At 35.0% G+C, this 24,842-nt stretch overlaps 1 protein-coding gene across 1 annotated transcript in view; it reads right to left on the bottom strand.

The window, feature by feature from the left end:
- The window catches only part of dgkza (diacylglycerol kinase, zeta a), a 105,033-nt gene extending 84,000 nt beyond the window's left edge, over positions 1 to 21,033 (bottom strand). The window contains 1 exon segment of the mRNA XM_056461869.1: positions 20,935 to 21,033. The gene's annotated coding sequence lies outside the window, so the exon portion shown is untranslated.
- Between the last annotated feature and the right edge of the window lie 3,809 nt (positions 21,034 to 24,842).

The following is a 24,842-nucleotide window of genomic DNA, read 5'->3' as shown; positions in this document are numbered from 1 at the left end:
ATGAATTCGGTGGGCGGGGGAAACTGCACTCCTACAGTATGTCATGCTGCGGTGGGCCTCAAAATGGGAGGGATTTGGATCCTATTTTAACATCAGGAAATAATAATAATAAAAAAAGAGACATACTGTGTTTCTATCACTCCTATGTGACAGCGGACACACTATACCAACACACAGTTCTCTCTAAAGAGCTTCCAAAAGTTGATTTTCATCATAGGTGCCCTTCAAAAAATGTATCGGCAAACTTTTTATTCATTAATCCAGTTGTATAATTGTCATTCTCAAGAACCCATTTCCTTCTATCATCTCGGCTTATGAGCAAAGCGTCTCATCATCACACCTCTAATCACGTCCTAATGACACTGCCAGAGAAGATAGTTTGACACAGACAGAAGGGTAAAACAATCAAATGAACATTAGTACAGATCTAAATTACTATGTTGATTACATACTGTTATTACTTCTCATAAGACAGGGATCTGATTAAGAATTTAGTTGTGGGCTACATTATCACATTCTTTTTTTGCCAGCTATATTACTTGTAAGAAAACACTGTCATGAACACACACACACACACACACACACACACACACACACACACACACACACACACACACACACACACACACACAGAGGCCAGTGAGCTGAAGTCAGCAGAGAAATAATGGCTAACGCAGAATGGCAATTAGGTTTTGGTGACTCATGTAAGGTGAGGTTGTTAGACTGACTTGTAACTGGAAACTTGACTCATTAAACTGAAGAGCATGAGATGAATTCAAATAACACAAACTAAGTGCAGAGAGAACACAATCATATTCACATTTTTGGCTCCAAGTCCCAAAAATTAACTGACACAATGGCTACATGGTCGAAAGAGAGTGATTGAGAGAGAGACAGTGTGTGTGTGTGTGTATGTGTGTGTGTGTGTGTGTGTGAGAGAGAGAGAGAGAGAGGTATGTATTCTGAAGCCATGTTTCCTTACAACTTTCCTGCATGGGCCTGCAAGATGTTCAACAGAATGAAGCTTGATTTCATTTACATGCATGCATATTTACATATTTATTAAACAAAATTGCAGGTCGTGACAATCATGCTAACCAATTTCACTATGTAGAATTGAGCATATAGAAGTACAATAAAGCATATCAGACTTCAATTTCATCTCGATAAGTTAGTTATAACACTTACACCATTATTAATGCAAATTTCACCATACAGCTGCCCAGTTTGTACATGTCTATTGTGCTGCCAACTTTTGTGTGGCATGAAGTAAACATCATCAACAGGGACACTGAATTCTTGCAAAAGTCAAATCTCTAGTGCTGCCCCTCACTGGGCTAAATTCATCAAAAAACCCTCAAAACTGCTAAATGGAATATATTATAGGTAGGGGGAGCACAGTGGCTCAGTGGTTAGCACTGTCACCTCACAGCAAGAAGGTCGATGGTTCAAGTTGGCTTTCTGTGTGGAGTTTGTATGTTCTCTTTGAGTTCACATGGGTTTCCTTCGGGTGCTCTGGTTTCCCCCACAGTAAAAAGACACGTGCTAAAGGTGAAGGTGGGTAAACAAAATTGTCTATAGTGTGTGTGGGTGTGATTGTGTTTCCCAGTACTGGGTTGCAGTTGAAGGGCATCCGCTGTGTAAAACATATGCTGGAATAGTTGGCGACCCCTGATAAATAAGGGACTATGCCGAAGGAAAATGAAGGAATGAAATCTATTATGCACATTTAATAAAAAAGAGAAAAGTATACATTATGTACTATATAATAGTATTATAGTATATAGTACATTATATACTACGCTGCAATACTACTGAACTATTCAGTACGACCTCCATGGTTTAATATGCATATGGATATTGCAGTTTTTATGTTTTGCATTAAATTTTAAAAATTGTATTTTAATTTTCCCCATTCATTAAATAACTCTCTGAACTGGCTCTGTGCATGTTAGAATGCCAGTTCATGTGCTGAAAATGGCTCTCTGCGAGTAAATGTCCCATCAGTGAGTACTAAAGTAGGAGACGCCTTCATGTGAAAATGAAAGTGACGTAAACCGCATGTCTGCATGCGAGCGCCCGGGAGATCTGAGAAGTGCACCATCAGAACAAATGATTAAAAGTTACAAAGTGCAAGTCTTACTTTTCATCTCAATGTCAATCGATGTCTGTACCTTTCTCATTATGCTGCATCAGTGCTGCGTCTAAAAGTAAAACCAACTTATTCCTGCTGTCTGTGTTTTGAACATTAATTACACAGCAAGAGATAATGAAATCACACTGTTCTTTACTAAATAGCTATATAGCTCAGTAATGGTTACCCTTTATTTTATTTATGCAAAAGATGAAGATTCTCTACAGTATGCAGTGCTATTTAATAATATTTTTTTCTGTTTAAGTAACTGAAAACTACTGTTAGATCCATGGAAAAGCTTAAAAGCACTGTTTATTTTAGTATTATCTTTGCTAGGGCTGCATCATTTCAGCATTGCTATCGTAATGTGTGTCTGCAATAGTCATGTCGCTGTATATGCAATGTTGAGTTTGGATTATAGTTGATCAGCACAACAGTTGGAACTATTTGAGAGTCATTGCAAAGTATAACCATAACAAAGTGAAACTTTGTCATTTGCACATGTTGTAAAGGCATTTCAAGAGAGTGTAAAGCATTTGGACACAAAATACAATACAATGAAGACTATACAATTTCTGTACGTGAAAACGGTTTGAGTCTTCGGAAAACACTGTTACTAAGACTTTTTTTCCATTGCTCTATTGTAATTATTTTGCTTGTAATTTGTTTATTATTTTTATACATCATTTAAACCCTCACAAATTCACCCCAATCAATCTAAATGAATGATTTCTTTCCAAAAAGAGCTATTTAAGCTATTTACGATAAACAAAATATTGGCGACGCAGTGGCGCAGTAGGTACTGCTGTCGCCTCACAGCAAGAAGGTCGCTGGTTTGAGCCTTGGCTGGGTCAGTTGGCGTTTCTGTGTGGAGTTTGCATGTTCTCCCTGCATTCTCGTGGGTTTCCGCCGGGTGCTCTGGTTTCCCCCACAGTCCAAAGACATGTGGTACAGGTGAATTGGGTTGGCTAAATTTTCCGTAGTGTATGTGTGTGAATGAGTATGTATGGATATTTCCCAGAGATGGGTTGCAGCTGGAAGGGCATCCGCTGCGTAAAATGTGCTGGATAAGTTGGCGGCTCATTCCGCTGTGGCAACCCCGGATTAATAAAGGGACTAAGCCGAAAAGAAAATAAATGAATGAATGAATGAAAGAAAAACAAAATATCGCAATGTCAGATTTTTTTCAATATTGTACAGCCCTAATCATTGCTACTGTATGTTGTAATCATTTTTGTATTTTGCTAATAGAGTTTTGTTTTATTTATTTATTTTTTGATAGTGCTTTTTTACTGAACATATTATAAACCAAACCATACCAAAATCATGACCTAAAAAAAACCCAAACCGAACCATGAGAACTCCATATTGTTGCAACCCTAATAATAACTATATTCAACATGGCAGTGCTTCCTACGGGTCTGAAATATACTTGAGGTGGTAGCCGAATTGAAACACATCACTTACCCAAATCACATAAACAGATAACTATATGCCACAAACAATACATATACATATACATGTGACAAACAATACATTTTAACAATAATTGTATCTACTATAAACTGTTTCTTTTCAATGGGTTAAAGTAAAAAAAAAGCCATCCACAATTTCTCTTTTATGCTACTCAGGAGCCATGTGCACCCACTGACAGGTAAAATCTACTTCTCTCTTTCTTTTAAGTTCAAAGCAAACTTGAATGCCAAAGCATTTTTGGATATTTATGTAAAATAGCCCATGTAATATATTAACATCATCGAATTAATAAAATAAATACGCATACGAGCTTTAGAAAGCAAAAGCAAAAGTTGAATCCCGGAGATTTAGAAACCCCGAGCGGACACATTTTTTAAGTCCTAAAAAGGCATGTCTGTGTGTGTCTGCAGAGATATATAGGGAAGTCATCATGTCAATTGAAGTTAGTGAACATTAATCAAGTATACTGTACAATGACAAGATATAACTTCGGCAGTAGTAAGACATTTTATAGATTTCAGACAAGACATTAAACAACTAGAATGTATAGGAATTGAGGAAGTATCTGATCCACATAGAGAAGGTAATCTGAATTTGAAAGATTATTACAAAGAGAAGGATTCATAAATTAAAATCACTTACACCAAGAGGAATAAATAAGCAATTGGACCTTTCTGTGTTTCTTTAATGTTTTGTTGTTTATCTATAATATTGTGAATTATGGATTTCGAGTATCTAATGATACAAATAATGAGATGAAAATGTGATTTTAATGTTTTGGACTGTCGGAATTTCACTGTTTTGATGTTGAGATGAATAAGTGAATGATGCCATTTGATATGCTGTTTTCCTGTGCAATGGAATGCTTTTTCCTTCATATTTAAAATGCTTTTAAATATGAAGGAAAATATTTCTTGTGTGGTTAATACAGTATATTGTAACAAAAATGAGATTGTTTTTAACTACTGAGTCTAACTAATGACATAATGTGACTGACTGTAGTATACTTTAAGCAAACTGGTAGACCCTATTGTCATCATAAATGAGAAGACATTGCCACTACATTCCAGTGCGTCTCACATTAATCCAGACTAAGCCTGTCACTTTACTCTTTGAAGCATTTCAGGCTGTTTATTCTCCAAACAGAACACGCACACACAAATGCACCAGATGACACTCATGTCTTAAGGGGTAAGACTATGTGTGTGTGTGTAATCCAGCAGAGCTAATGCTTATAGCCTGACCAGATTAAAGCTGTATCTGAGAGCGGGAAACAGCAGAGAAGATGGCGTGTGGGTGGGTTAGTGTTGTGTGATAGACCTGCTGTGGTCTCACAGTTAAAGGTTAAGGTTGCTAAAGAGCGTACTCGAAATAGAAACTTCACATTTAACACTTCTTCAGCAAAACCTCACACAAATGCACAACTAAGGGTGTGTGTTAGCACTAGAATTATGTGTCAAGGTATAAGACCTTTCATTAGACATATCACAATACATGTTATTCATATCTGAAGTTAATCAAAAAAGGAAATAAAAAGGGATTCATACTACACATTAATACTTTAGATATAAAAAGAACATCACCTTAATTATTAATTATTTTATGTGGAACTTGATGAAAGACAAATAAAATGAAAATGAAAGATGGTAGACTTTTAGATTAATGTTACCATTGCAACAAATCTCACAGTATTACAGCGGAAAAGCCATTTGCAGACACCATCCTACACTGAAAAAAGTGTTGCATGCAAAACTGTTGCAAACTATTTATTTGTGTTGAATTTAAACAAACAAATTAAATTTAATAATGTTCAACTTAATTTGTTTATTTAAATTCAGCCCAAATAAATTGTTTACAACCATTTAATGTAAAAAATTGAGTAAATCCAAGGAATCATCTTTAAATATTTTTTTTCAGTATATATAAACTGTGTGTGTTTCAATAAATAAGCTTTTTACATAGATTTATGCAATATATAGATGTATTCTTGTGTTATATAATTGGAAATCAAGCATTTTTGTGATATCACATAATAGGGCAGCACAATATGGACGTTTCAGCATCGTTATCGCAAAGTGTGAATCTGCAATAAGTCAGATTGCAGGATCTGCGATGTCAAATTGGTATTATCACCATATATCATCATATACGGTTAATCAGCATATTAATAATAAATTTTTGGGGTGGCTCAGTGGTTAGCGCTGTTGCCTCACAGCAAGAAGGTAGTTGGTTTGATTCTCGGCTGGGCCAGTTGGCGTTTTCCCCTACAGCTCCGGTTTCCCCTACAGTCCATAGACACGCGCTATACAGTAGGTGAATTTAATCAACTAAATTGGCCGTAGTGTATGTTTGTGAATGCGAGAGTGTATGGGTGTTTCCAAGTGCTGGGTTGCAACTGGAAGGGCATCCGCTGTGTAAAAGTTTAACCCTAAAAATCGAGTGAAAGGTTTTTATTTGTATGTGTTTTTAAAACCTATGACTGTGTAAGATTTATGCAAGCTTAAACCAAGAGGCTATAAAAGGTAAATATATCAAAATGAATTGTATTTAATTATGTATACGAATGAAGACTATATTATACACTGTTATATTATACATTTTTATTGGATTTTTGTACCTAAATACTGTGTTCGATTTCACATAATACCATAAAATTCATTTGTATCTGTTCAACAGAATTGTATTTTTGCAGATGCTCTACAAAAAATCCCAATCAATGCAAATTGATGAATTCATTTCAAATAGAGTTATAAGTATCTGCATCAGTATAATACAAGAGTATATATACAGGAATCAGAGAGGGAAATTCAGGGAAATTACCTTTTAAGACCTTTTTAAGAGTCTTTCCATACATTTTAAGACCTTATAACCACTTTTTAACCGGAAACACTGGCGAGATTTTAACTTACAGTATATTTACTAAATATTAATGTAAGAAACTAATCCAAAACTAAAACATTATTCATATGCTGAATACAAATCTATTAAATCTAGCTAATTCAACAAGTTGGCGCACAGACATATTGGTGTTGCCTTGGTTACTGCAGTAAACAAAGCAGCATGATGTCAAATCTAGGATTTCATTGATTTCATAAACTACACAGCATCCTGATATTCGCAGATTTAACTCAGGCAAATTTTAGCATACAACCATACATTGCATAATCAAAAATGATGTAAAATTTAATACTGTACCTTGCAAAATAGCATTTAAGACTTTTTAATACTTTTTACAGGTCTTAAATTTCTCTACATGGATTTATCAACTTTTAATACTTTTTAAGACCCCGCGGACACCCTGTATAAGTATCTTGTGAAATTATAGTCATATCTAGGCCTGTCACGATAGCTATTTTTTTGGTGTGCGATATATTGCACCAAAATATATTGCGATAAATGATATTATTGTCATTTTAAGACCATGTTATGTCACTTATTATATAATGCCCGAATGACAATATAATAGCATTATAATGCAAGTACACTCATCTAAACAACACATATATTTTCTTCTTAAGAATATTTAATTTATAGTCATTTTAACAATTTAATAATTAGGCAATGGAATCTGAAAATGTATATCCTAGACCAGTGTTTCCCAACCCTGTTCCTGGAGGCACACCAACAGTACATATTTTGGATGTCTCCCTTTTCTGACCCATTAACTTCAGGTGTACTGTTGGTGTGCCTGCCTTCAGGAACAGGGTTGGGAAACACTGTCCTAGACAAATAAATAATAATAAATCTAAAAAAAAAAATATCACATTGTCACTTTTTGTCCCATATTGTGCCACCCTATCACTTAGTGATTCTTGAGACATCACTGGTCATTACAAAATAATGGTTATTAAAGACACTTTCAAACCTTCTTTAATAAATCCCTAAATAGGAAAGCTAAAAAACATAGCATATATCTACTAAATAATCTAAATGTAAAATAGGAGAAATTAGCATAAATCCATATTGATGACAAATAAACCTAATTGCAGCAAGTTGTAATTGTTCATCTGCCAAAATGTGTACAGTGTATGTATTTAATGCAGATATTTCAGCACATTCAGCAATAATGCTGACATACTCGAGATTTATGAACTGCATAAGTTCACATACAGGTAGTTACAAAAAGACCTGCAATGAACAGCAGTTAAAGTGACAGTACATGTAAGAAGTATTCAAATAGGGGACATTCTACCAGAAACGTACATTATTCATTTATTCATTTTCTTTTCGGCTTAGTCCATTTATTAATCAGGGGTCACCTCAAGGTAATAAAGAGGTAATAAAATGTGGTGTCCCTGAAATAAAAACATAAATACAGTGAATAAAAAGTATTTCATCCCAAAAAAATGTCTAAAATGGACAGATAGTTGATTTCTGTAAGTTGGTCTGTAAAGAAGTATGTATTTCATTTTGTTCTCAGATTTATTATTTTTAATTTAAAACACTTTACAAATTTACAAACTCTGTCATTTTCCTTTACGTCAGCCCAATTGAACCTACAGCTTTAATATGCTAAAACCTGTAATTTAGAAAAAAAAATACTTCAGAAATAGCAAGTTTAAGTTGTTATCATTCACATCAATTGATTAAAAGAACGAAATTATAAATTAATTCTACAAATAAATACTACAAATGTATATGATACAAATAAATTCACAATTGTCCCCATGTTAGTCCTGTCCCATTTGCATTAAGGCTATGACTCGGAAGTGACATCCTTTGACGGAGTAGAAGCTGGCATTGATCAGGGTGCGTTCATTAAATTGTGTGATTTTAAGGACAAGCTTAAGTCATACCGTGCCATGTTTTTATAAGTGAAAATGTACGTTAATGTCCCATATAAAGGCATGTTGTAAATAGCAACACAATAGCAACAGTGTCTTTTACTTTTTGTGCACTAATACATCTTGAAACACTTGACATTTCACGGATACAGATGATCCCTCCTCCATTATGCTTGGAGACATTAAAAAAAAGCTGTCAGCCATGTCTCAAGTGTTGACACTGAGGAGAAAGATCATTTAACTCAAACACTTGTGTGCGGGACCGTCAGAACAGCTTAAGAGTAAACGACTATGAGAATCAGACAAGTAAACAAATAGCATGAAATACACACATGTGGTGTAGATGATGCCATGTTGATTTGCATGGGTTGGCTTTAACAGGGTTGTATTGTTCATGTGCTGTAAAGAGCCTTGTGAGAGATGCAAAGACCACCACTCATTTACATGAAGAGTTTGTCTGCTCTGAATGACACACTGTTAAAAGTACCTGTCGGCCAGGTGGTATTAATCTAAATTTATTACAAACAGATGCACAGATATGCAATTTTGCATCCACTTTTAAGTGTTGTGACCGCTTGGGTTTCTTATCAAGCATGTATTATTTTTGGAGTAACGGCTTTGAAAGAGAACACACCATAACTAGTATTAAAACACTCATTTTTCTGATGACCAGTAAGCCTGCGCCAGTATGTTGCGCATGTGTTATGAATGAAATTATGGGCATATCCATAAATGACTGGCATGAAACAAGTGTAGCATGAACTAAATTTGCACTGCTTGAAAACAAATAGCTGAAAAAATCAAATCAAACAACTGCAAAATAAATAAATAAATGGTTTGTCATGCTTTAAACATCAAAGTTTTAACAAAGAGAAAACCTGTACTATACTGTAACTAAAGAGTTTTTAAAAGAGAGCTACGGTAAATAACATATGTATTACCTGTTTATTTTAGTATGATCTTTACACAAGTAAAAGACTTTGCTAATAAAAATACAATTTCTCCAGGGAAATATTAAATCGGAGGAAAATAATCAGTACGTTTACATGCACATCAATACTCATGTTTACATTTAGTCATTTGGCAGATGATTTTACTCAGATTTTACTATCATTAAGACAATACTCTGATTAAAAGTCTACCATGTAAACAGAAATTTTTTGATCACCTTAATTAAACAGAAATCAAATTAAGATGTGGAGTATTCTTATTTTAATCAAATCAATCAAACTATTCGCATTTTATAGTACTTTTGCTACATTTTGCAAAGAGAATCACACACAGCAGTTGTCAGGCGGTTGACAACAAACTAATGAGAATGGCTTCAAGCTAGAGAGCACATTTTTGGTTTAAGCGGGAAATGATGACTATCCTATCATCCAGTACTTCAGAGTTTGTCGCATATTATTTATTATATGCATATTTATATTTGTTTTATTAAAAACAAGCTTAGATTTGCCCACCTGTCAGGTTTTGGACCATATGGGGCGCAGCATGTGTATTTGGATATAACTCAGTATTTTGACCACTCTTCGTTATTATTGTTCATTTATTCATTTGCTGGAAATTAGAACTGAATTTAGAAATAGTTTTGAAACAAATCTTTGTGCTTAACAAATGAAATTATTTATGTACAGCCTAATGGATGTCTGTGCGTACAACAGGGAAATTAATGAAAAGTTAGTGAATGAAACCCAATAGTATCTGACTGCAGAGATGGCTTGTTGCTTGAGAATTTGTATCTGCCGTAAGCATGGGTCGGTGTAAGATTCTGATGGTATGATAACCTTGGATAAAAATATCACAGTTTCAGGGTATGACGGTATTGTGATTACTGCTCTGAAATATACGTCCTATTTTTTAAATGTCTGGGTAATAAACAACTACTTTTTTTCACCCCTGAATGCAATATATTTTATTTTAAGGAACATAAAAAATATTTTGGAACAGTAAACATGTCAGGCTAAATAATTAAACTCAATTATTGACTTCTGCTGTCTTCATTAGTTTCATAAACACTGATTAACTTACATATGTGGAGATCTTGCTTTTTTTGTTTGGATATAAAGTAAAGCCACTGCACTGTTTAAGCGATTTGTTTTTCATATGTTTGCTGAACAGTGGCCTGACTAATAGCTTTTGTTGTGGAGATACTGTTGCCCAAAAAAAAAACTAAATAAATAGTTGTAAAAACACATTAAAAATGTAAAATATGACGTAGGACGGTATAACAGAAAATTCTGGTGGTTTTAAAACCTTGAAACCGGTTATCGTGCTTTGCCTAATCTGCTGTCATCTGTTTGCACACATAGGGCCCAATCATCCACCTGGCGTGACGCAAATGTTGTTTGCTAGTTTCAGCTCGGCGCAAGAGTCTTTTTGACGTTTTGCACCACGCTGTTTAAATAGCAAAAGCATTTGTGCTCATATGTGCGCCTATAGGCATTCTGGTCTAAAAAAGGAGCGTATTAAGGCGCATTGCTGGCGCGTTGCTATTTTGAGGAACAAAAATAGTCTGTTCAATAGACTAGATCAAAACAGGTCTATAGTCCAGCGCAGAGCGCATTATTTGTGTGCCTCGCTGACACATTGCTTAATACACACAGGATGTACAGCAATACACAAATATCTTTACATATGAAAAAGAATTAAAGGATTAAAACATAACAAAAATTATTATTTTCTAGCCTACATAAATATAAAAACCATACTTTTATGCTTTCTTCATCTCGGGGGCTTTTTCAGTTTATTCATGACAATGTACTTTTGTATAATGTTATTATTATTAGCAGTATTATTTATTATATGCATATTATATTTCTTTTATTAGAAACAAGCTTAGATTTGCCCACCTATCAGGTTTTGGACCATATGGGGCAAAGCATGTGTATTTGCATATAACTCAGTATTTTGACCACACTTCGTTATTATTGTTCATTTATTCGTTTGCTGGAAATTAGAACTGAATTTAGAAATAGTTTTGAAACAAATCTTTGTGCTTAACAAATGAAATTAATTATGTATAGGCTAATGGATGTCTGTGCGTACAACACGTTTCCCTATCCATGACAGTGAAAGCGAAAGTAAAAAATGAGGAGTCTCATCGCTCATTCTCTCGCTGCAGATGGTCTGTTTAACGGCTTTCTCGCTAGTGAAGTGTTCAGTTTTTCCACTTATAAAGTCCACCTTGTAAATAGCAAATGTGCTATGGAGCGACGCAGCTGACTCTTAAAGGGAATGGGAGATGAGACTCTGATTTGGTTTATTCTCAAAACACACCTATAACTAATTAAGAGAATAAGCTCAACCCTGTTAGACCATCTGCCGTGTCGCAATGCGGATTTTTCCGTCCTTAAAATAGCTAAAGTGGATTCTGACACCCCCTAATGCTTTTGCATTTAACATTTTTAAAAGTTATACATTGTCTGGGTTGTTCGGTACAAAAACTGCTAGTACGTGTTTCACAGAGTTTGTTATATATTATTTCTTATACAGTACATTATATTGTTTTAAACTATTAAAATGCCAATAATAGTCACTCTGTTAAACTGTAGAGTTAAAATTTTAAAATCAAAATATGACACAGCAGAGATCAAGGTCCCATAATGCAATTCACATCCATAAATAAACGGAAAACAATTGTGAATCCCAAAATACAGAAAGTGTTATTTAACAGACATGTTTTACAGTGCAGTATTGTGTAGCCCTAGAATTTAATAGTCTGCTTTTAAAAAGCTGAAAAGAGACAAAGTGTGCAACATGGGAGATCTGAATACATGCGTTTTAAATTGAACGGTCAAATGTAAATTCACCTGCAGTGGCGAAATTGCTCATTCAACGCAACAAACAAGAAGCCTGGATATCTATTAACTTATAATGCATGAAACCATTGGACTTCAGGCCAATGCAGATTGCACGCTGTAATTGGAAAATTGCTCACAGCATGCAATTAAACTCTGACAGTGACTGTCTTGAAATGTGTTGTTGAAGGCATGAATTTGTTACAAAAGCAGAGTTTGATGGCTGAAGCGCTGATGCCTAAAAAAAGAATACATTTCTTGCAGCATTTACAGTTCACTAAAATTCTCTCCAATCACATCTCTTCATTTATCCCATTTAAATCATCGTGGACAAAATATTAGTTCAAATATAAGTAGACTTTCGAAATGTAGTTGTTAAACAAGCAGTTGCACACCTTTCACAGAAATCTGTCGTCAAACACATACACACGCTTACAAACATGCACGCACACACGCCTGCACTTATTCCACATAAAACTTAAACAATTAAAAAGTTCAGTTTGTTGCTGCCTAATATATATATATATATATATATATATATATATATATATATATATATATATATATATATATATATATATATATATATATATATATATATACATATACATATATGTGTGTATGTATGTATGTATGTATGTATGTATGTATATGTATATATATATATATATATATATATATATATATATATATATATATATATATATATATATATACACACACACACACTGCTCAGTTGAGTACACCACATTTTGAAAATGAATACTTTTCTCCATTTCTCAGTGAATATAGGCAATGTATTGTGGTGCATTTAAACAAAACAGGTTTATTAGACAGATATATTTATTAAAATAATATTTTAGTCATCAAATACATTTAGAAATTGAAAGATAATACAATTAAATTCAAGCAAAATATTTACAATCAGCAAAATTTCAACTACTTTTTTTTTTTTTGCTTCTCCTGATTTTTCCTCTTTAAATTTAAAATTTAAACAAATTTAAACTAGTTTTTGGACCGTTATTGTAAGTTATTTTGTAAGGTAAGCTCCAGATTTGGCTACAGTAGTGACTAATATATAATAATACTAAGACTAATAATATATGAACAAATAGTAATGTATAGCTTCCTATAGATCTGTGAGGAATGCACTTATATATACTATTAATTACAATTAAATTATTATTAATATTGTTGCTATTATTATTACTTTTAGAAATGTATTCTAAATTGTTAATGGAACATTTTTCTGTCATAATTTAAGACACATTTGATAATAGCTTTGAATCCACAGATCCAAAAGCTGGTGAAGCCTTTCAAAAGCAGCTCCAGAGATGAAGTTCTTTTAATTTATTCATCAAAAAAGAAACTGCCAAATGTTATGATGATCAGCTTTATGATGTTAATTTATTACTGCCTCCTGTAATTCCACTGTCACCAATAATTAAGAGACATCAAAGTGCAGAGAGATTGTTCTGACACTTATTCAGAAATGTGTTAATCTATTAAGCTCCACTGAACGTGACCGCATGTGCAAGTTTATGCATGTCTGTCCATTATGATATGAAACTCTGGATGGACAGAATCAGATTATTAGGACAAAATCAGTCAGGCACAGGACAAGACAAGAGAAGCGAAAGGCCTTGCTTCTGTTTGTCACTGTTTTAGCCTTCCCTCCATGTACTCTTTGTATATGTGAAACAATAGATGGCATGCAAATATAAGACATCATTCATATGAATAATATAAATATATATGTATACAATTTATGTACAGTAGTCAATAATGTAATATATTGTCATTGAATAATGTATATACAGTATGAATAATATGAATGTACAGTAGACATGAATAGTATGCATATTAATGTTTTTATTTTTAAGGATGGTAACAGGAAAAATCTTATTATTTTTTATAAAGATGCTTAAAATCTATAAATAACAAATGATATGTGAGCTCTCTGTAAGCATCTGAATTTATAGGGAATGACATGAGGGATTTTGTGTGATGTGTGTGAGATGTACGTGATAATGACAGTGCTGTCCCTCTCGGGGTGTGCCCCCGACCATGGGAAAGAGGAAGTGCTTAAACTGTCTGCGGTCAGATGTCTCCCCTTTAGTCTTATATACACACACACACACTATACAGACACTGAAGTGTTATGTGCTTATGGTTCACACACACACACTGCAGTCACTGAAGTGCTATGCGCTTATGGTTCACTGACAAATAATACGGATGGCAATAAAAAAAAAATGTAATGATAAAAATATTTTGTTTTAAGAACAGTGTGCCAGGGTCACAGAAATGCACACTTTGTACTGCTGTTTATATGTTCATATGGTTCTTTTATGTGGATTTTCAGCTTTCAATAAAAATAAGTGTTAAAAGATTTAATCAAATAGTGTATTTTTTTGTCTATTAAAATTTTCCCTTAATGATTATTGATTGAATAACAGAACTGTTTAATACTAAAAACAAATTATTAGCATATTAGAAAGATTTCTGAATTATGAAGACTGGAGTAGTGACTGCTGGAAATGCAGCTTTGACATCACAGGAATAAATCACATTTAAAATTCATCAAATGGCAGGCTCTGATTGCCTGGAAGGTGTACACTGAAATCATGCAATGCACAGGCAGTTCCAGTTTCTAGCTAATTTAATCACCATTCTATATTAATGCACTGTCTTCACTGAACTACACACACACACAAACACACACACAGAGGCAGTCTCTCGAACACACAGAGATTGAGCAGCGACAAATTAGCTTTGCTACTAGAATCACTATTATATTAAAGTATTTCAAGGGTTTATGTTGCTGTTTTCATCAAAATTATTTCATCAAAGTTACACAATTCTGGTCACACCACATTTAAAACCCGACTAACCAACCTCACCTTAAATGAAAAGCTCAAAATGGCCATCTTATTATTATTTAAAATACTGCCTATATAATGTGTTGTATATTAGAATATATGTATTTGCTTACAAACATGTGTGTTTATCAGGGTTTCTTCAAATCAAATTTAAGACTTTTTAAGAACCGTTTAAGACCATTTAGAATTAAATTTTAGACTTAAACAGGGCTAAACACTAAGGACTTTTTAATGGCCTGGTTACTTCTGTAAATAGTTTTTTTCTATTAATGGATAACAGATCATATAAAGCAGTGTTTCTCTTAGGTTAAACACTGATGTAAAAGGAGGTGTTGCTTTACTTTTTTTCCTGCATTATGGAATTTACAGATTGTGCTGTAAAAATGTCTAACAGCTGTTGTGAATTGTATCTCTTTGCAATAAAAAAAACACACACACACATATATATATATATATATATATATATATATATATATATATATATATATATATATATATATATATATATATATATATATATATATAAATATATATATAAAAGAAGGAGCTTTTGAGATGGATTATGTTTGGGTGTCGGCCAGAATGGGTAACTTTACTTGGACTTAGGGAAATGTAGACCTGTTTAAAATGATTTGAAGGCCTACAACACAATATTTCAGTGAATTTACCACCCCATTCACACAGGGCTTCAACGTCAATGCTTGACAGAGGGCGTGTCTGAGTGTCTGAAGTTGGGGCTTACGCGATCGTCATAGCAGCATCAGCCAATGAAAATAGTGAGCAATAGGCCACTGCCTGAGCTGGTTTATTTGCATACAGCAATCTGATTGGCTGATGCTTCCGTCAGCGCTTGAAGTTGAGCAAGTCCCAAGTTTTGCAGCGAGCAACGCCTCTGAAGCGGTGCCGACAGATCCACAATGCAGTTCAGCAATGCCTGACGTCACCCATTCAAAGTGAATAGGAATTGTTAAAGCTGACGCCTCGTGTGAATGGGGCGTAAGACTTTTTAAAGCCTAAAATTTTGTTTTTGAAATCTGAGACATTTTAAGACCCCGCTGACACCTTGTTTATATGCATACATATATGTGGATGTACTGTATGTATTGATTAGGGTGGCACAATGTATCATTTCAGCATTGATATTGCAATGTGCGCATCTACAATAGTCAAATTGCAAGATATGCAGTGCAGAGTCTGAATCAGTTGACCAGTAGCTACAGAACTGCATTGAATTACTCTATTTATATAAAAAGATGTGAACGAATGACGAATCATTTAAACGACTCTGAGTCGAATCTTTTATTAAAAACATCTATATTTTTCAACAAGGTGCACTTTTAGATTTGAACCCCAGCTGGATGTTTTCATTCACTTAGAGCTGTGTTGCACACTGCATGGAAGGTCATTTTCAAAAACCCATAATAGGGGCTCTTTAATGTACAGATTTTTTGATGCCTTCTTCACTTATAACACACCTCCAGTTCAGCATAGCTCACCACAAACATGACGGAAAAAGGGAGAGAGAAAGGGGCGGGAGACACAGTGTCGTTTTAGCTTGAGTAAATATTTACATAGTGCACAGGCACAGTTTCTGGATATGACATGCCTCTGTGTCAAACACACACACATACAGATCCACAGGATCAGAACAGATTTAGCGTGCTGATGTTATTTGTTAAAGTAAAGGTCACACCTCTCGAGACAAATGCATTAGAAAATGCGACACCTGAGCTACTGTAGCTAGTAAAACTGCATAATCTACAAGAGCAGAAGAGATGAGAAAAGGCCTTGGTGGTTAGAAACTGATTAATAGCTACACACGCACACACATACACACAATCTTGCTTGTATGAGGGAGGGAAAGCAAAGTTTGATGAGACGCAAGCTAGCAGAGACACACTGATGAGATTAACACATCTGGTTGTTGGTTTGAGCTGTGTTTGGTTTCACACAGCATGCAGCTTTTCATCAGCCTTGTTGTTGAGGCCATTATACATGTAATGCTCTGACCTTCACTCTGCCTCAACATCACAGTTCAACTCCGCAAAGTGTGTGCTGTAAAAATAACCCTGTGCATGTGCTCAAGAGCGGCCGTGTCCCTTTTCTGAAATCCCTTTGTGCGATTCAGTGCAATTCCACTGATTGAAAAACTCAATTGAGTGTGTTTGCGAGTGTGAGTGAGTCAGACTCGACCTCCTCCTCTATTACCTTAGCGCTGGCCATCACTGCAGGGCGCTTGCAGGTTACAACTAAATGTGAGCAAAGATGACCCGAATCTCCTCACAGTTTATATTCTCTCACTGACAGCACATATAGCAGGGCAGAAATGTTGTTTTCATTTTTCAAAGCATATATGTTCTGATCTTCCACCTCCATCCCGCTTTACTTCAAATCCACTTCTCCATGGATAACGGGATATTTTTCAACATGAAGGAGATGTGGGGGTAAATATGAAGCTTTGAAGATTCTGGTTTTGGCACGTCTTCTGACCGATTATGTGATTTGCACATGCATCTAACAATCCAGCAGAATTTTTATGCATAATTAATCATTACGAAAGTGCACCTACAGTCTATGCCCAGCAGTTCTGACAAAGCCTGGGAATTATAAAGAAACTCAAAAAAAAAAAGATGTTCATAAGGCTCCTGTCTCTGCAGCTAATACTAGATGTGTGCAAGTCTGCGTGGTGACTCTGAGAACTGTAATTAACATTAGTAGAACATTTCCCTCACATATTAGTTCTTCCTTTACATCATTACAAAAGAAAACAAAAAAAGCAACATATCCACCACACAAAACTAGATGTTGATGGCATATAGAACAATCTTACAAGAATCATAATAAAGAATGGAACAGCTTAGAAGCCAATTGTCCAATTATTTTTGGACCCTTAACAAGTGGGAGGCACATATGCAAACTGCTGTAATTCCTACAGCGTTCACCTGATTTTGATGTAAATACCCTCAAGTTAAAGCTTAAAGCACATCTTGTTTGTTTCATTTCAAATCGATTGTGTTGGTGTATAGAGCCCAAAACGTTGAATTGTGTCGATGTCCAAATATTTATGGACCTAACTGTATTTATGTTTTGTTTTTTGTTTTTTTAAACCTCAGGGCATATTTTATCTTTATCTTGTATGAGCATTATTCCATGGAGTTAATTCAATTATAAAAAACAGTGCCTTTTATAATTAATTGCATTTGCTCATCTTTAGTTAGAACCCAATTTGGTTTAAGACATCTGTTAGTCTGGTAGTTAATTGATTTGAAAAAATAAATCACAAAGTATTAACATCTTGGATAAATTCTTACATCTGGATGCATTTAATTAATAATATGGTTCTCAAAAGATATAGTGATGTTCATACTTTGCTTTCAATAAAAAAGTATATGACAACGTCTCAACAGATTTTATAGGTTTTCAGCACCTTAAATATTTAATCTGACATGTATTATGACAGTTCATAAAACAGGAAATTCACTAATCCTGTATGTGAAGTAGCTGAGCATGTGCATGCCATGTTTCAATTCCTAACAGTTTTCTGAGCTGCAGTTTTTCTCACTCTCATTTCTTCCCATGCTGTCATGGCTCACTCACTTCCTAAACTTCTTTACAAGGATTTTCCACATTTTGGCAGTTTCATATGGGCTTTTAGCTACTGCTGTGAACACACACTTGCCTTGTTTTACTTTATACAACAGAATAGACTACTGTAGTTCACACAGAATTTAAAAGTCTGTCGTTGTTTGATCAAAACCTGAATGTTCAAAAGATGCGATAATCTTATTTTATTAATAATATATTTGAAAGAATATTGATAACTAGGCTGTTGATGGTATTTATTAAATTCAATTTAGGAAACAAAAGTGGATGTCAATAGCTAAAATCAACTTTTTAGTTATCATTGAAAAAATAAAACATTTATGTTTATAATGTTTTATTATGTTTATGTTTATAAACTCTGATAGGTTTGTAACAAGTGAAGTAGAGCTGCACAATATATATCGTTTCAGCATCGATATCGCAATGTGAAGGATATGCTATGTTGAGTTTGTATTATAATTTATAATTTGCCTGTGTTTATGTCTGTAATTGTACTGTATAATGATTTTTTTTTTACTATAACTATGGTTAATTTTATTGAATTATTTTTATTTTATCATTCAGTTACTGTACTTGAACACTGTTAGACTCGGGAAACATTAAACACTGTATTTCAATTACACCACATCCAAATACAGAAATGTACTGCAAATAGCACAGACCACAATAAAAATGTATTGGGGGACCCCAAAAAGTTTACAGATTGTTTGTTAGATTTTATGAAGATGCAAATAGTAAACATTAATAATTCCTCAATGTCTGACTAAACATGTGCATGAAAATAATCACAACACATGCAAATACAGAAATGCAGTGCAAGTAGCACAGACAAAAATGAAAATGTTTCACGGGACCCCAAAATTTTACAGATTGTTTATTAGATTTTATAGAGACGCACTCCCACTACAGAATCATCCCAGTCAATCTAACATTATAAATCTTTTCCAAATAGATATTTATATTAGATAGATATTATATTATTAGATATAATAATATATTATTGTAGATATTTTAAGTCATCTGGTGAAACTGTATTCATATCGCAATATATAGTTGAAGTCAGAATGGTTAGCCCACCTTTGAATTTTTTTCCTTTTTAAATAAGTCCCAAATGACGTTTAACAGAGCAAGGAAATTTTCACAGTATGTCTGATAATATTTATTCTTCTGGAAAAAGTCTTAATCGTTTTTTTTTTTCGGCTAGAATAAAAGCAGTTTTTAATTATTATTATTATTTTTTTAATTTTTATGTTTTTAATCTATTTTAAGGTCAAAAAACCTTCTCACCGTTAAACAGAAATTCAGGGAAAAAATAAACAGGGGGGGCTAATATTTCAGGGGGACTAATAATTCTGACTTCAACTGTATATCGCAAAATTTTTCCAATATTGTGCAGCCCAAAAGTGAAGGTTAAAAAATGATGATGAACTACCCCATTTGGAAAGTGCAAAAGACCCTTTACCATGGTAAAAAGAGTCAAGTCAAAGAAACATCTTGATAAAATCACCAACAGGTTTGCTTCCCTTAATACATACATACACACATTTGACAACATTCTGAGTATAGCACAGCATCTTACACCACCTTGCCTAAATACAGTATTTTAGGTTTCAGGCTACTGCAAATCAGAATTTATGGTCAGGGCTATCTTCTTGTCCAAATAAATATCTAGTCTGCAGTGAGAAGCTTGTGCATATAAATATCTGAGTTATCTCTCTGCCAGCATGTAGAAATTACAGTCTCTCTGTCTCTCACACTCACACTCAGTGGCCTATAAACACAGCAGTTTAATCATTTGCTTGACTATTTATTTTTATTATTCATATTACACAAACACAGTGACCAAGCAAAAGTGCACTATTTTGAAAGTCTCCATGCTAGAGTTATAAAAAAATGGCAACACCAATCTCAAAAAAAGAAGTACAATTTCCTCCTCTATCTTCAAAACATATACAACAGATTAAAACTTCTGGCTGCAAACTACAGAAGCGCTACATGCAAATGCTGCTAAACTACAAAATTAGTTGATAACAGAATGGCAAAGACATCAATGAGATTAGAGTCACTGTAATTTATAATCTTCAGATGAGCTGCCGCAGACAAGACGATCCCGCAGATTTGCCTAATAAACCTCACATGTCTTGCTCTGCCACAAGCACCGTGAGCATAAATCACAGTCTGAAGGATACAGCACTGCACTCCAACTCTCCAGATCAACTAAACCTCAAGAGTGAATAGTTAGAGAAACATACAACCTGATGGCAGGGTCAATATCATCCAAACGTCTTGTTTTCTCACCAGATAACTTTTGGAGAAGAAGGAAAATAAAAGAGAGAGAGAGAGAAGAGGAGAATAGAGACAGAAAGAAGGTTGACTGGGGATGGTGAAACAGAGAGCATGCAGCCGGTCCTAAGAGAGTGGGAGGGTCAAAAAGAGAGCGAGTGAGAGAGAGAGTGAGAAAGGGGATCACAGACAGCAGCATGATTCTACTGACGAAGCATGCTTCCTCTGACGCAAACACTGAGCTTATATGCAGATCAAGTCAACCAAACACTTCAAAAACGTGTACTCGGTCTGAAAACATTTGAGTGCATGTACAGTACATGCAAATATGTAAGCAAACACCCCCAGAAGTTATTATGTAAATAAATGAGTACTGGCAAGCTGATAAAGCAGACTAAGTGTATCTCTGACCTGAAGACATAGTTCAACCCAAAACTCATGTAATCATTTATTCTCCCTCATGTTGACGCTTCTTCTGAAAAACAAATAACTGTTTGGCGAGAACTGATAGAGTCCAAAAACATAGTACACCTTTTGACTTTCACTCTATATGGACAACAAAAAAAGAAAATAGGAAGAAAACAACAAAACAAAAAAAGACCTCTGGGTGAATTATTAAAGAGAATAAATACTGTATTATAAGTTAACTAACTGTCTGAGGTGCTATGACTCCACTTTATTAAAATAGTTTCATTTTCTTATTGGCAAAGTTTTAAAGGGCACCTATTTTATTGCTTTTTTTAGATTTAAGTCTCTTGTATGTCCAGAATGTGTCTGTAAAGTTTCAGCTCAAAACCCCCATCAGATTATTTATTAGGAGTGTCAAAATTATTTGTTTCTTCGGTGCACCGCGATGCAGATGCGGACAATTCGGTATCGGTTCAGTAATAATCATAACCGGTTATTGTGTACTGACATCATTTATCTCATATGCGCCATCTCGCAGTAGCTTACTATGGTGAGGGAAGTGAGCGCGAGTAAATACAACGCTCCAGCTATTTAAAAACAGAAACTGTGCACAGCGTGTGTGTTTGCTGGACAGTCTTTCACTGACACTTACAGCAGAAGCCCCTATTTCACTGCGATTGAGAGAATGTAAGTGAACTCCATTTCTCTCTCACTGTGGCCCATTTGACCTGCTGGGCGTGACTTTTCCTCTCCTCTCGGCTGTTACAGCGATACTTCTGGATGAGAGTTTTCTCCACTGTGTCTATCATGGATCAGCTGTGATCGCTGCTGCCATTAATCAGTGTCACTCATCTCTGAAGAGCACCAGCGCCAATCGCAGCCCTTTCTGTTGAGCGCTAGACCAAGACAAGGCTCAGAGAGCGAGTGGGATATTTATATTTGTTTATTTGCTATAAATGCTATAAATATATGCATACATTTAAATACAAGAATTGTTCTGCTGTGAAGAAAATATAAAACTGTGTATGGTGATGCACCGAGATATCGAATTGAACCGACTCGATGGCATGATAACCGAACCGTGAGACCAGTGTAGGTTCACACCTCTATTATTTATTTTACTTTTCTGAATATTGGATTTTCTGCTCTGAACACAATGTAACTGTTTTTGTTGCCTGTGCCTTTAATGCTAGTTCTCCTCGCCCACCGTTCCCACATGCCTGTCAGAGTGGCTGTTTCTTAATATGCGTTTTTCAGCGTTCTTGCGGCCGTGTGTTCTTGTGTAACGTCATCTTCAACTGCCAAAGTTCAGTTCCAATACTCAAGACCGCAACAACGGAGGATGCGTGAAAGTTCCCGGATGTGTTCTTAAGTCTGCATCGATGTGTCCTCAAAATTGAGCGCAAAGCTTGCTCAAGAAGTCCCAGTAGTCATTGTGGCTGAATAAAGAAGGTGGGAAGCGCAGCATTTAATATAGATTTATTATTAAAGTTCAGAGATATAGCTTATTTATCTCAGGAGTTTTCCTAAATGAAACGGTGAAAGTAAATATTCATTCATTAATTTTCTTTTTGGCTTAGTCCCTTTATTAATCTGGGGTTGCCACAGCGGAATGAACCGCCAACTTATCCAGCACGTTTTACGCAGCGGATGCCCTTCCAGCTGCAACCCATCTCTGGGAAAGACAGTAAACATCACCATGTAAATCTTAATAAAGGCATAAACACATTAAGGGAGCTTGTTTGCTGAAAATCATACTAAAATTTGATTTATTTGTATTGTGCAACATATATTTATAAGGTCTTTATGCATAGTATATATTGTCAAAACGGGAAAACTATAAATCATTGTATGAATGCTGTAATGTTTAAATAATTTTCCATTAAAAATGTGTAAAGGTCATGTGACCATCAGGAAGAACCAGGGCAGCATCTCATTTCTCACAGGACGTGTTCTGTGTTCTTGCGGTCTGCCGAGGTAATTTGGCAACTTCACAAGAACACAAGTCCATTCTCTGCATTCTTGGAATTGAGAAAAAGCTAGTGTCTCCATCTCTGGCGGCATCAGATAAACAGCACAGCGACAGACATGAAGGAAGCAGATCTCCCGTAACGTTTGTGAGAAATACTACAGTCAGAACTTTCCCAATGATTATTTGATGTATTTGCTGTGGACGATGAATCACGCATATAATGTTGTTACAAAGTTACGGACACACGGTTACACAGTGGACACACACACTAACTTTGCACTGTTTTTGCAAGGCAATTGTGACAGGAAACACGTTAATATCCACAGCTGTATGAACATCAGTTACGTTAATGTACAAAATAAAACTAAATTAACGTCCACACACTGGGACTGACGCGTCTTCTTTTATAATTGACACATGCCTGTGGTGATAAAGATGGTAAAAACACTGTAATTCATTACAAATATGCACTGTTTTAAAAAAGGTTTTCAAAACTCATTCTTGATCAAATTTGATGATGATTGATGATCACAGAGAGCTGAACAGAGCTTTTAATCGCAGTTGCTTTGTGCACGTCCTGTCTTGATGATTATATGGTACGCGCTATTAAGGAGACATGTTAACACGCAACTGTCAGACAAATCGGTGGTTGGAGAAACCGCCCTCCTACGTCACATTGCGGTGGGCCTCAAAGTGGGAGGGATTTGGATCCAAATTTTAACGTCAGGAAATTTAAAGAAAAGAGACTTATTGTCTTTATTTCACCCCAGTATGACTGTGGACACACTATACCTACACACAGTTCTGTCCAAACAGCTTCAGTAAGATGATTTCCAAGTTCATTTTCAATAATGACTCAAACCTGAAGTGTGTTAACTCTACACTATTTGTATTTGTACAGAATTTTTTTTTCCTCATTCACCCCCTTTGTTGGCCATTAGACAATTATAAAGTCTGGTGCCGAACTCACACTCAATGTGCTGGGACAAACACCACAGCAATGTTGTAAAAGTGCCTCAGAGCTTAGTTTAGTTTTTACACTTCTGAGGAAATCAATCAACAAAAGGTTTACTTGTATAGTACATTGTGTATGCATGCTAAACTGTGACAGCCGTGTAAAAAAAAAAAAAAAAAAAAAAAAAAGACACCAAATGACCTCAGGCTGTCAGCTTTAAAAAGCTAACATCCTCTCGACTCCCCCACCGACCCATGAGCAAGGTTACTATTTAAACACAAAAACACGCCCAGCTTCCTATGGGGAGGACATCAACCACAAACATCCTCAAGCCAGCTGTATAAGTGTGTGATCGTGTGTTTGTGTATGCACATGGGTATATGTGTTTGTGCCAAGGGAAATGGTGTCTGTGAGTTTGTGTGTATTCTTCAGTGCTGGTCTCTTAACTCTGATGTGACAGAAAAACGCTATCAGTCCCTTTGATCAGTGCGATGCCACTGCCGCAAGCACTGAGTGTGTATGTGTGTGCATGTGTGTGCATCTTA

Source organism: Danio aesculapii, chromosome 7 (assembly GCF_903798145.1).
Source record: "Danio aesculapii chromosome 7, fDanAes4.1, whole genome shotgun sequence".
NCBI classification, from domain to species: Eukaryota; Metazoa; Chordata; class Actinopteri; order Cypriniformes; family Danionidae; genus Danio; species Danio aesculapii.
Note: the sequence above shows the minus strand (reverse complement) of the source record. Positions and strands in the feature narration are given on the sequence as shown.